Source organism: Peromyscus maniculatus, chromosome 8 (assembly GCF_049852395.1).
Source record: "Peromyscus maniculatus bairdii isolate BWxNUB_F1_BW_parent chromosome 8, HU_Pman_BW_mat_3.1, whole genome shotgun sequence".
Lineage (NCBI taxonomy): Eukaryota > Metazoa > Chordata > Mammalia > Rodentia > Cricetidae > Peromyscus > Peromyscus maniculatus.
Window position 1 is genome coordinate 57,594,199 of NC_134859.1, and position 13,358 is coordinate 57,607,556.

A 13,358-nucleotide genomic window follows, 5' to 3' on the forward strand; every position below is an offset into this window, starting at 1 on the left:
AGGTGTTTGCAGAGGAGGTAGAAGGTGGGTTCAGCTGCTTGGTTCTGTGCTGAGACACAGAGATCCAGTAACCATCAAGAAGGATCTGGCCTGACTGTGACCCACCGGGTCAGAATGAATTACTCATTTGCTATCAGTTCTTTCTAGAACTTTCTGATAGAAAGTGAGAGCAAATAGAGCCTCCATCCTAACCTCTTACCCTGTTTCAGAGATGAGGAAGAATGAGTGAGTGAGGCCCAGAAAGGAAAAGAATTTAAAGAGGAAACACTCAAGATGAAATCATATAGCATTCACTTCCAGTGGGACTGTATTTCACAGTCACACTTCTCCTTGATCCCTATAATTTGAGGACTTATCTCTTTACGCCTGCCTTGGTTTCCCCAGACTGATCCAGGCTTCAGAAGTCACCAGCTCCCAGCCTTGAGCTCCCCTCAAACTGGGAGCTCAGCACATGCCCAAGTCGTGAACTCATTCCCCTAGAGACAAGATTAAAGGGAGATGTTAATATTCAAGCAACCTTGCTCAACAAGCAAGTCTTTCAGGGCGACTATTTATTGCTATTTATGATGACAGATCATCCTTCTGATTTTTCCCAGCACATGTCTCCAGAGGAAATTAGATACAGTACTTTCCTTAAGCAGGGCCAGGAGAAAATGTTTCTATAAATACTTAACAACTTGTCAGGAGAGATTACAAATATTGGCACGTCCTTCACAATGTCATGTTGGTTATTGAAGCTGTTAGAAGAAATCACGATGGTTTATTTCCTTCCCGCTGAAAGGGAGCACTCCATTTTTTCTGAGACCAGGGGAAATGCTTCTGAAAGCAGAAACTCAGAGACCAGACTCAAGTCCAGGGCTGTTGTCTATCCTAGCCTCTGCTTTCACACCAGTCTATCAGGAGCATGGGTCTGAGGTCAGAGAGCCCAGTCGTTTTCTCACTGAAGGACTTTGAGGAAACCCATTAGCTTCTCATTGTTCAGATTTGTTCCTCTGAGTGATGACGGTCCAAAGATACATCTCATGTTATTGCGAAGATTAGATGATGTTGTATAAAAGTCCAACTCATAACAGATAAGCCACAAATACAATTCTGTTCTCTCCTCCCAGACAAAATTTCCCCATCCCCCAGACAGGAGTTGAACTAAACTCCATTTTTTACTTCTAATGTTGCCCAGGAAAAATTTGACAAAAATGGGAAAACTAAACAAGGTGAAAAAACAGCATTTCCTGACCTGGGGAGATAGGTCATCGGATACAGTGCTTGCTAGGCTAGCATGAAAACCTGAGTTCAATCCCCAGAACCTACACAAACATGCTTTCTTATAATCCCAGTTCTGGGAATCTGGAGGCAGGAGTATCCCAGGGCACACTGATGCACTAATTTAACTGTGAGCCCTTGGACTAATGAAAGACCCTTTCTTCCTGAGGAAGGAACCCAGAGGTTGTTCTCTAGCTTCCGCAGGCACACTGAACACACGTGCACATGTACATACACATGCATATAACAGTGGGGAGGGAAAAACTAACATTTCTCTTTCTCTCTTAATGGTGGGAGAAATTGTCCCAAAGGCTTCAGGTAGATTGAATCATTTAATCTTTGTGGGAGGTACTCACAGTCTCCTTCTTTTGCAGGGAGAAAACTGAGACAACCTGATGTACTCCAGACAACACACCCAGTAGGATGGAGTACGGATGGACCCAGACTGCGCGTCTCACAAGCTCGGCCTTTGCTGCAGGGTCTGTGGAGGAGGGCCGCTCCTTTCCTCCCTCATAACAGCTCCCTTGTCCCTTCAGGTTCCGGAGTCTCATCACTGTGGATCTAGACATGGAGTTTTCGTTTATCCCACTCAGCTCTTGGTAGAAGTTTTGGGTCGATGGACTTCATCTTATTTCAGTTCTGGCACTCCTGACTCTCTCGTGCTGTCAAGGCACCGCCATCAGTTACCCCTGTTGATCCTTCCAGAAGGGCTGGACCCTAAGTGGAGCTTTCAAGACAGCTTTGCATGTCTTTCAGCTTCGTTTTTACAGCCTTCACCCCTCTTGTCTCTTTTTTGCTGCACTCCACTTGACCTCTGAATTCCAGATGTGTTCTGTGGCTGCTTCCAGCATTGGGGCTAGTCTCCCTGCTGAGTTTTCAATCCCCATGACCTTTCTTTTTCCTTTCTGACTGGCATTTCTCTAAGCTGCTTCCTTTCTGCTCCACCACGGCATTTCTTCTGCCTAGGCTGCCCATTCCCTTCCTGACCTCTTCAGGTCTCTCCCATGCCTCTTCTGCAGTCCTCCTCAGAGTGTCCTAACTGATTCACGGTCCCTCAAAGGCACATGATCTCTGTTCTCCTCACGTTTTCATGCTGACTGCCCTCCTCAGCTGCTTGGTGTCTCCCCACTGAGACTTTACTTGCTGGAGCCTGAGTGGAGCTGGTGAGGAGCCCCTGGCAGCCTCTGTCACATCCCCAGGCCCTGATCCCCTTAGCACTCAGGGACACCAGGTCCAGAAGATCCTGGTACTACCTTGAGCGGGTAGGAAGTGGTTCCCAGTCCTCAGACACCACAGACCTGCAGCGTGGTCCTAGCGTCTATTACTGCTGTTAGGACACTGCGTCTGCAGTGATCCTTTCAGAAGCCTTGCTTTAGGAACTACCAAGATTTCCCCTCCTTAGTTTTGAGTGTGTGGGTGTTTTCCTCAGTGCTACAAAGAAATGGTTTTGAGCACACACTAGGATTTTGGTTGCTTTAGTTGACCAACTTCTATTCATCCTTCAAACAAAGTAAGCAGTTCAACAGTCCCCCATCTTTGAGTGTGGGGGCTGTGTGCCAGGAGCCCCAGGGAGTGCCTGCAGCTGAGCCCTGTGTAAAAGCACTGCTGTAATTCTGTAGGGGATTGGATAGCTGTGTTAGCTACTAAGTTACTAATGAGTGGATCGAGTACACCAGGTGGATACCCTGGACAAAGTGATGATTCACATGTTGGTGGGATGGAGCGGGATGTTGAGATATCTTAAGGCTACCAGCATGGCATACAGTTTAAAAGGTCCATGTTGTTTATTTCTGGAACTCCCTGTCTAATTTTTACAGACTGTGGTTAATCACAGATAATAAACTGCCGAAGGCCAAACTGCAGAAAAGGGGGCCTATACCATATACATAAGTACTTATGCAATATTGGTCATACAGCATAATGATGTATGATGATCAGGGTATGTACCTGTGAATAGACCCCCCCCCCTTTGTAACCAATGGAACAAGACCAGTACTGAAGTAGCCATTGTGTGTCTGTTTCTTCCAGATCCCAGCTCTTTGCCATGCCCCAGGTACCACTCGGGAGTTGTTTCTGTTGATCTTTCCCCCTTCGGTTGTTTTTACAATTTGTCTGATGCAGTACTTTGATACTTCACAATAGTACCATGTATGGAATTCAAAAATAATTATCAATCTACAGAACAATGAAAATCCATTGGCACACACATGAACCAGCAGGTCATAGAACAGAATAGGTATGGACAGAGACAAGATTGTAAGGACATCTTTCCCGTGAAGGAAATATTCTGTACTGATGTCAAAAGGATGGTCTGTTGAAACAGTGGGATCCTGTGGGGGAGCATAGGAAACCACGTGTAAATGAGTGAAGAGCGGATGAAGTTCTGAGTGAATATGTGTTATTGACATGGGCATGGGCATGGCAAGGACCCCAATGTCTCAGCCTCATGGGAGTAACATAACCTTCTCTGGATGAGACTCAGAGGGATGGCAAAACCTCCCTCTGGTCTGAATTCCAGTGTGTTGCCAAACTAACCCCTGTAGCTTCCTTCTCCATGCTGATAGCAACCTGAGGCTGCTTCCCTCCAGAGACCTCTACCTAACTAACTAACCCCTCCCCCATGCTGTATATAATAAAGCCTGATATATACAAGGGAGTCCCTAATACCCATCCAGACCGGGTAGAGGCAGGGATGCATGTACATCTTTGCAAATCTGCATCATCCCTGCCTCAGCAGATGCGTGCTGTAACCAGAACAATGTGGAAGTGACGTGATACACACATAGAAAAGAAACATTTGTAAGGAAAACATGTTTAAATGTGCAAGTTCAGAGTCTCAGCAGCTCTTGGAGTGTGCTTAGGGCATGGTAGTCCTGTCTGTTGGCATGGGTGTAGTGCCTCAGCATTGTCCTGGGATGCTGAGTACCTTTTCTAAAGATGTCTGTCCAGCTAGAGGTCCTAATTAAACAAAGGACAAGACAGATCTGCACTGATGCCTTTGATAGGGGAGCGAGCCAGCTCAAGGCAAACCAGCCATTTATCAAATATATGCCCTTGCACTGCTCAGCAGGTTTGGGGGCCACATTCATAAATCATTTTTTTTTATTTAAAAGCCGCTTGCTCCACCCAGTACTTAACTCGTCTCTCACTCTCCACCACTTGGCTTCCAAGGGGCCCACACAATAAACCTGGTTATTTTTAGTTATAATTAAAATCCTAACATATGGTGTCATGAACCCCATTTCTGCTGACTGATGTGCAAGCAAGCTTTTTTTTTTTTTTCATTAAACTGACTGTAAAAACTTTTTAATTTGGGGATATTTAGAGTGTTCAAGGAGAAAGCTACCCTAACATTCATGCCAGATGACAGCTAGTCAATGAGGAGAGGGAAAAAAAACCCACACTGGCTCTGCTGATCCTTGTGCTCTCACTGCACTAAATTACAGAATTAATAGGCTCTTAGGAAAGACTGACATGTCACTACTGTGAGAAAGACAATTAAATGTGGAAACCCAGTCTCCTCGCCACACTTAATTTTAACAGGAGGCTCCGAGACTCCATAAATCTCTTTCCTATTTCTTCCCCACTTTCCATAAGATCTTCAAAGAAACACCTAGAACATTTGAGAGCCTGCTTCCTGCTCACCTCTACCCCCCCTCCCCGTACCCTCCCCCTCCCCTCAGCCTACTTGTTCAGAGTACATTTCTGTTCAGAAACGTCCTTCTGAGATCAGGGAGAATTCTAAATCCTAATATATTTCATTAGCTACCTAGAAGGCCTTTCTGTTCCTGGCTGAATCTTTTCAACCCCAGCAGGATTTATTCTGGCTGTTTTCCGTGGACAAACACCTTAGCTGCCCTGGTGACTGCTGGGAAAGGGACGATTCTTCTTGAATAATGTTTAGTCTAAGAGGGACACAAACAAGTCCTTATTGACAGGTAAGAATTCCTAAGATTCCCAGAGGATGCCCCAAACTTTAAGTCCGTTGTGTGGTGGGTTTTCCTATGAATATGTATCTATCATAAAGGTTAAGTTATAAATTAGATGCGTTAGAAAATTAACAAATAACACAATATAAAGTATGCAGTATATTATAATAAAAGTTATATGAATGTTTTCTATCTCTCACACAAAATATCCTATGGTACTGCACACACCCTTTCTTACCTTGGAGTGACATGAGATGCAGCAATATCTATATGATGAAGTGAGGTTAATTACGTACATTCGGCTACTCTGTAAGAGTGACTTGAACACAAGTACTGTGAGGTCATGACAGTCCATCTGACAGCATAATGGCTACTAAGTTACTCATAGGTGGGTAATCCATACAATGTGGACACTCTGAACAGAAGGGTGATTCACAAAACACAGAGGCATGAGATTTCCTCAGACTGCTCAGAAGCACATGCTGTTTATGAATTATCTGTGGAACTTTTCATTTGGAGGCTATGATTGACAACAGCTAATGGAAACAATGCCAAGTGAAACCACAGACAAAGTGGATCTACTGTGTATACCCAGAGCAACATAGGAGGAGCTAGAAGCCCCTAGAGGAAAACTAGCTTACATACAGGTGACTTTCTACCTCTCTGCACCCCCTATTTCCCTCACAGTGGTTTATGGCTTACCTGGTCAAAATTGTATTTGCTAAGTGGATCCTGGATGGACTCGGCTCTCTAAGCTCTTAGTCAGTCTTGCCGAGGTTATGCATCTAACTCAAATTAGGCTGCGCTGTGTTCCACGGGCTCCTGTGATTAATTGCAAAGAAAACCCCTCTCTGAAGGGAAGGGAAGGATTTTAAGGTCCTCCTCATCTCCCAGCTGCTTGGCAGTGAAACGTTTGTCACTTTTTAGTACTTTAACCACCAGTCATTTCTGACTAATACCCAGCAGCAGACATGGGGGACGATTTCCAAGATGATGGATGCTCCCCTTCTTATCTTTTGATATCTGGAAGTAGAAAATTTCAAGGAAAAAGGATTTTACACCAAGATGACCATAAATCTCATTGTGTTCACAACAGAAGGCTGACCAGAGGAGTTTATTAAATCTGTAAAGGATTTGATGTATATCAAACTGTTACATAAAGTCAATACTTTGGAGAGAAGCAGACAATAAATACTCAGCAAGAGGCAATATTTCTATCAGGGAGAAGGCAATCGCATAAAGATTAGGGGGAGCGATTTCAATATTGCTCATCTCTCTGCAGTAAGGAGCTGGGGCTTGTTTTCTGGAATGATCTCGGAACAATGGCTGGGGGTTGGGCAGGTAGGCCTCTTGGCTCAGCTACTTCCATCATCCAGCCTAAACCGGGCATTATGGACAGAACATTTCTGCCCTTTCTCACTTCATACACTGGAGCCCCAATAGCACAACTATGTAAGGAGCTGGAATTTCTAAAGAAATGCTTCAAGTTAAATGGCATCACAATGGTGGGGCCTGCCTTCTAAGCAAAGGCATTATCTTTTGCCCACACAAACATGAAGCCACATGGTCACATAGCAGGTTGACGGCTGAGGACAGGCCAAGAGAAGAGGCCTTAGAGAATACTGCCTAAACTGGCACTACGATCTTGGACTTTCAGCCTTCAGAACGGTGGGAAAACAAATGCCCACGGTTTAAGTTACCCAGTCTGTAGTATTTTGCCATGGCATCCTGAGTGGATGGGACAATGTGCAATGTCCTCTTGGAAAGAATATCCCCACTCTGCAACTGCAAGATGCTCCCTCAGCCTGAGGGCCACATGCAAACTGGAAACATAACAGAGACTCACAGTTCTCCCAAAACATTAATCATGTTGTCTAAATAGTCACAGCCGCTGTACCTACTCCATTCCGTGTGCTTTTCAGACAGCTTCTTGTTTAATTTCGTAAGAAAACCCACACATCAAGTCATAGGTGTTTGTTTGTTTTTAAAGACAGTCTCTCATTGTAGTCCACACTTGCCTGAAACTCATGACTTTCCTGCCTCCGTCGCCCAACTGCTAGGAATCCAGATGTGATACTACATCTGGCTCAGACTTTAAATATTCATGATTCTCCTGTTCCTCATCTGGAAACCTTGATGTTCAAAAGTACTAACTCACCTGATGCCACTCTATTTAACTGCAACAGACGAGCTGGATCCAATTTCAGTGGTTTCTGGAATGCCTGGCCATTTCACTCTTCCGGATATTAAAGTCATCTTTCTACTTCTAGTGAGATGTCTAAGAGTCAGAGTTATGATCTCCAAGATCAATAATCCAGAAGGTAAAAGGAAAAGTTAGTAACCTATGTGGATATATTGGCTACACAATACTAAGCCTCTGTATACTGAGACATGTTCAAATAGTCCACTGCCATTTTCTGCATCTGACCCACGTGTCAAGTGTGGGACTGAATGTTCTGTAGGAGAGATGAATCTTTTATTTCTATTCTCTTTTCTCCACTCATATAGGTTTAATGAGCTCACATGTCTCCCCCTAACATGAGGAAATAAATGAAGGTAGTTTTCCTGGTGAAGCACACTGATGGTAAGAAAACTGAGGGAGCATCTCAGATTGAATACACATTTGACCTCTGGGAGTGGTTATGTCCTCCTGCCTCTGAATGTTATGTTCAATCTTTCCTGAAGGTCAAGGGGCAGTCTGAGAGTGGGGCCATGGTTCTGTGTCCTGTAGCCCCTGCTACCATGCTGGGCATGCCCAGTATGTGGAGTACTGTCAGTTGACATGGTCTAACATCTAAACACTTATGAGGGTGTTCCCTTGTTAGTATGGCTAGGTGGACTCAACATTGGAATGCAGTGTCCTTTCTGTTTTAGGAATTCTTTGTTGCTTCCAGGTTCCCAGTTGGTGAGTAGCCACTGTTGCCAAAGTTGGGCCCCACAAAGTCACAGCTTCTCTTTCCTGGACTCTGACACCCACCCCCAGCCAGTGTCTGGGGACTGAGCACAGTAGCCACCACTCTGGGGCCATAGACCTTTCTTTCTTGTCCTTAGATACCAAAGAATCTTTTTGCTAATCCTTGTTCCAAACATAACCTTGCTGTCCTTTGCCCTAGTATCCCACACTGGCTCCTCACAATCCATTTTCTACCTTGTGTCCAGAGGGAAATTTTTAAAGTGGATCATGGTTTCCAATGACCTTTTGGTGACAGTCAAGTTTCCCCCAGTGTGGTCCTACTTCTCTCTCAGATCAGATCCTGGCTCTCTTCTTTGCCACCTTCTGCCCAGTGGCAGACAGACATTCACCACCAGAGGGTCTCACAGTCTGTCTCTTGTCTTCTGGATACAACTCTCCTTTAGCTCCCCACCTCTGCATAACCCCACTCATCCCTTGGCTCTCATCTTAGATGCCACGTCTTCCAGAAAATGCCCTCGCCTCACATCCAGGACCTGCCAGCTAGAGCTTCCTACTCTACAGCATCCCATGCTTTCCCATGATCCATGGCTCTCTTCTTGTCCCTCTTCCCTCCAGACGATGAGCATCAAGAGAGCAGGGGATGCGTTTGCAGTTAAGTCCCCTCACTTTATCCTATGCCTGGCCAACAGTAGCGCCTCAAAAGTTTAGTGTCTTTGACTGCGGAGTCCAACATTCAAGAACCTGAAGATTCAGGAAATGAAGCAATAGGCCCCCTCATTGTGTCGGGTTATGATGGAAACGGCCTGGATGCGAAGAGAAACTTCATTTCACCTGAATTAAAAAAAAACGTTGCCTGCTCATCTGTGCATTGGCCCTGGAGGCACCCAGGAGTGAATCACCCTTTGTCCTCTCTCAGAAAGTACTGATCTAATTTTCAAAGGAAATTTTCCCTTGGGAAGTGTAATTGGGGTGTGTGTAGATTTGGGATACACTGACCTGACCTTATAGGGAGCCTGCTAGTTAGTTTGGAGTTGGGACATGGTGCTATAGGGCAGAGCTACAGGGTCTATCTTCCAGCACTGTCTTCTAGACAAAGAGTGACTGAGGCACTAGTCCAGTCTGATGGGTGCCTGACGTGGCCTATGTGCCCCATGGTCCATATCCTTGATCCTCCAGCCTCAGCTGTCAAGATTATATGTCTTGGAAAGTGAGTAGATGGTAAGCCTGGAAACACACATAGCATTCTGACATTTCTCTACATATTGAGCTAGCACTCAAACCACCATGTGTGCCTTGAAAGGATAGGCCATGCTCCCATAGGCTACTACACTGGGACTAGTTACCTCAGCAAGCAGGTGCTAAGACTCTGTTGGTTACAGTGCAGGCTGTGCTGTTTACTGCTGGCAGATAGAGTGGTTCATGCCTCTAAGGAGTTCGGTGGCTGGAAAGTGGGACAGGGAAATAAATGAGTCATAGCTGCTGGATAATGGAAAATGTCCCTAGAGTTCTCAGAGGACAGGTAGTCAGGGTGGACTTGCCACTATATTCATCATACATGGATGCAGGTGGAAAGCAGTCATGAGCCTGGATGGAGAGAACAGATCGCGTCACCAGTGAATGGACCTTCAGGTGAAGCCTGAGTGTGTGGTGGTGCTGGTCACACAGCTGGGTCATCCTTGCCCATCCGACTGCACATGGCACCGGTCTGTGTCACCCTCCTGACAACCTCTCAGGGAGCTGTCTTATATGAAGCAGAGGTATCTCCTTGGTTTGTACATTGTAGGCAGACGGTGGTTAGAGGGGAAGGCAGGATGTGGAGACTTCGGGTTCTCAGGGGAGACAAGGGCAGTTATTACAAGCATAGGAGAAAGGGCTGTATAGCCTACACTTGATGTGCTTGGCAGCACCTCCAAAGGCAGAATCCTTGTGTCTGGAGACTGGAAGGTGACCCCGAGTTACCCAAATGGCCAGGATTTATGGAGGGCATCTGGACATACTTTTTAAAAATTACAAGTTTTAGAAAACCAAACCCACACAGGGTAACTGTCCTAACTTGTGGCTGAAGGAATAATCTTGATCCTGTAGCCTCAGAGGATGGGACTGAGACTCAGCCTTTGTCTTTCACATTCCCCCCCCCCCAACCTCTACATCAGTAGCAATCTCCTGTCACCTCAGATGCCTGCCAGTTTTGTGGGGAGGGGTGCTCTCTAGTTCCTGTTTCCTGTTGGGATGAGGCTATTCTTTTTTTTTTAATCTTATGAGTATATCTGGTGTGTGTGTGTGTGTGTGTGTGTGTGTGTGTGTGTGTGTGTGTGTGTGTTCAGACCCACATATGCCACAGCATATATGTGGAGGTCAGAAGTCAACCTTACCTTCCATTCGGCCTTAGACAGGATTCCTCGTTCAGCTTCTATGCCGCACTAGCTGGCCTTCACAGGAGTGAAGAGTCACAAGAGCCTTCACGGAGTCTCTTGTCTCCATCTGCAATCTCCTCATAGGACTGCTGGGGTTACAGCTGTGCGCTACAGCTTCCAACTTTATTGGATTCTAAGGATCTGAAATCAGGTTGTCACATTTGCAGGGCAAGCACTTACCTTACCATGCCATCTCCTTAGCCTAGGAAAGTGATATTTGTGCTCCCATCCTGGGCTTCAGCAATTGGGGGGATGGGGTGGGATGGGTGGAGACTCTGATTACTAGGAGGCTGGCTGTGTGTTGCTGGCTGATCCGAGAGGAATTTGAAGCTGGGGATGGAGCCTGTTCCCACTGCAGCATTAGGACAGATGTTGGGTTGCAGCAGGGTGGGGGTGGAGATGTCTAACTGAAGAGCCAATATTGTTGACCAAATCAGCAGGGGTTAGTACTGGGCAGTGCCAAGCACAAGAATGTAAATGTAACCAGGACCTTCTCTCAGTATAAATATGGGTATGTGTAAAGCCCAAGGCAGGGACAAAAAAGAAACAAGACCTCAGCTGCAAGAGGTCTTAAGTTCATTACCTTTATTACTCAGATGGGAAAACAGGTCAGAGGAAGAAAGTGCCTGAGTTGGGTAATAGGCACATGACAGAGTTGAGGTTCAAACTCACTCTTTTGAGGCCTGCTGCAGGACTTTATGCTAATACACAGGCAAGAAAGAAAAGGCAAGGGACAACAGCTGTCCTCCATGGCTTGCTCTTTCTTACTGTGGAAGGCTTGGGGACAGCGCACAGTTGCTGATGAGGAAAAGCCAGCATGGGTTTGCTGTGAAATTTGTTTTGTGCAATTAGACAACAACAGGTGTCTAAAAGCACCCCATTAGGAAATAGACCACACGAAGCTGTCCAGATGACAAGTAAATATCAAAAGCTGTTCGGCATCCTTGGCCATTAGGAAAATGCAAATTAAACCCACAGTGTGACCTCACTGACTATCACTTAAAATGACTAATGTTACAAAACAGTTATAACAACAAAGACTAGGAGGGGTGGCAGGGACTGGGGTACTCTGGCATCATTGTAGGGAAATGGGGATAAGCATGACCATTAGGAGCAACAGCGTGACAGAGCTTTAGAAACTACCACAGGACCTAACAAATTTCAGTCCCAAGTGTTTATCCCAGAACAGTGAAGATGTAGTATGCACAACTTTTCATGGCTTTTTATTGATTATAATTGAAAACTGGAATCAGCCCAGATGTCATTCAAGAGGTGCATGCATGAACCACCAAACAGTAATCCCCACACCAGTGACCAGTGCTCAACAGCTCAGGGAACAAGCAGCCAATGTACACCAGCTGGTGGAGCTACAGAGAGTACAGATGGATGAAAATGCCAGTCCCAGTAGGTTCATACTGCATGACTCCATTTGTAAGACAGGTTTGAAAAGGCAGAATTATAGAAATAGAAAAAAGATGTGTGGCTGCTGGGGGATTGGAGAGTCAGTGGTTTTGGTAGGTAAGTATATGGTAAATAAAGTGTATTGGTGAAATTATTAAGGCCACTCCACATAGTTAAAAGGAAGATTTATTTAGTGGGTAACTTACAAATAAAGGAATAGGTAGATCGTGGGGTCTGGGGAAGGTGTATTGCAGTCCAGCAGTGTTCTCTGGAGCTCTGCTTGGTCAACCTCCATTGTCCAGGGTCCCGGAACTGAGAGAGCGCTAGCCCATTCTGATCTCGGGTCTCCAGGGTCCACCCTTGGCCCCGCCTTATAGGTGTGACAGTTGCTGAAGCCTCAATGGGGTTGGAACTTCCAGATTAAAGCTGGAATGGCTACCCACTACAAAAATGAGTGAGGTTTCATGAGGAAAGAGGAAAGGGAATACTTCCTGCCTGTGGTTTGTGCAGATGGATCTGTATGCCTGATAGCATGTAGAGAGCTTATACAGATGAAGTCAAGGAAATTGGGATCTGAGTAAGATCAGTGGATTTTTATCAGTGTCTATATCAGAATTTAATACTAGACTGTAGTATGTTACCATTGGAAAAAAAAGGAGCAAGCTGTACAGGGATCTCCTATATTGTCCTTATGATGGGATATGAATATACATCTGTTTTGAGACGCAGGGCTAGTGTGCAGCTGTGTTCATCTGTTGTGTGCTAGGTGATGGGGATGGCTTCTAATTCTCAAAGGGGCTAGTGAATTTCTCTATGGAGGTTGGCCTCAGCACCCGGAAGGGCAAGAGTAGCCTCCTGTTTTGATTGCTGTTGTATTTCCTTTATCCAGAAGTCAGAGTCTGTTAAGGGATGATGCAGATCTGTGACACCTGTTGTCTGTGAGAAACTAGGTGAATGGCTCCTCAGACACCTGGGAGACTGAAATAAACAGGAAACATGTATTTGAAGAAAGTGAAACCTTCCCTGAGAGAACTGGGCCGCAAAGTTGTTTTGATTTTCTCAGTGTCCTTGGAAAAAGATCCTAACATAATCACTCCCAGGTCCAAGATAAATGAATATAGAAAGTGCCCAAAGAACGTGGCATGGCTTGATGGCTTTTATTGATCGGTTCTTCCCACATTTCCCCAAGAAACGTTCCTGCTCCTTTGCGTGGCTCAGTGACATGCACATGGCTGTTTTCATTACAGGAGGGCATTTCTGTGGAATGAAATATGAAGTGGGGTGCAGTCTGCTTTCACCTCTGGGCAGCGTGGTGCCAGTCTAAGACAGATATTTCATTACTTCTCAACAAGCATCCCCTCCATTCAAATATTGACTGTGAACAAAAGCAGAGTGATCACAAGAGCTGTTGTCAACAGACTCAAGAACAGTGAGTAGCCC

General features: G+C 45.5%; 2 long non-coding RNA genes across 2 annotated transcripts in view; both read left to right on the top strand.

The window, feature by feature from the left end:
- Positions 1-4,143, top strand: part of LOC143266902 (uncharacterized) — a 73,141-nt gene extending 68,998 nt beyond the window's left edge. The window contains exon 3 of the long non-coding RNA XR_013041724.1: positions 1,635-4,143. This is a non-coding gene — a long non-coding RNA (uncharacterized LOC143266902). The remainder of the gene's footprint in view (positions 1-1,634) is intronic.
- Positions 4,144-4,953: 810 nt separating this feature from the next.
- LOC143266903 (uncharacterized) lies at positions 4,954-13,347 on the top strand. The gene is made up of 2 exons (XR_013041725.1): positions 4,954-5,836; positions 13,166-13,347. It is a non-coding gene; the product is annotated as an uncharacterized LOC143266903 (long non-coding RNA).
- The last annotated feature ends 11 nt before the right edge of the window (positions 13,348-13,358 follow it).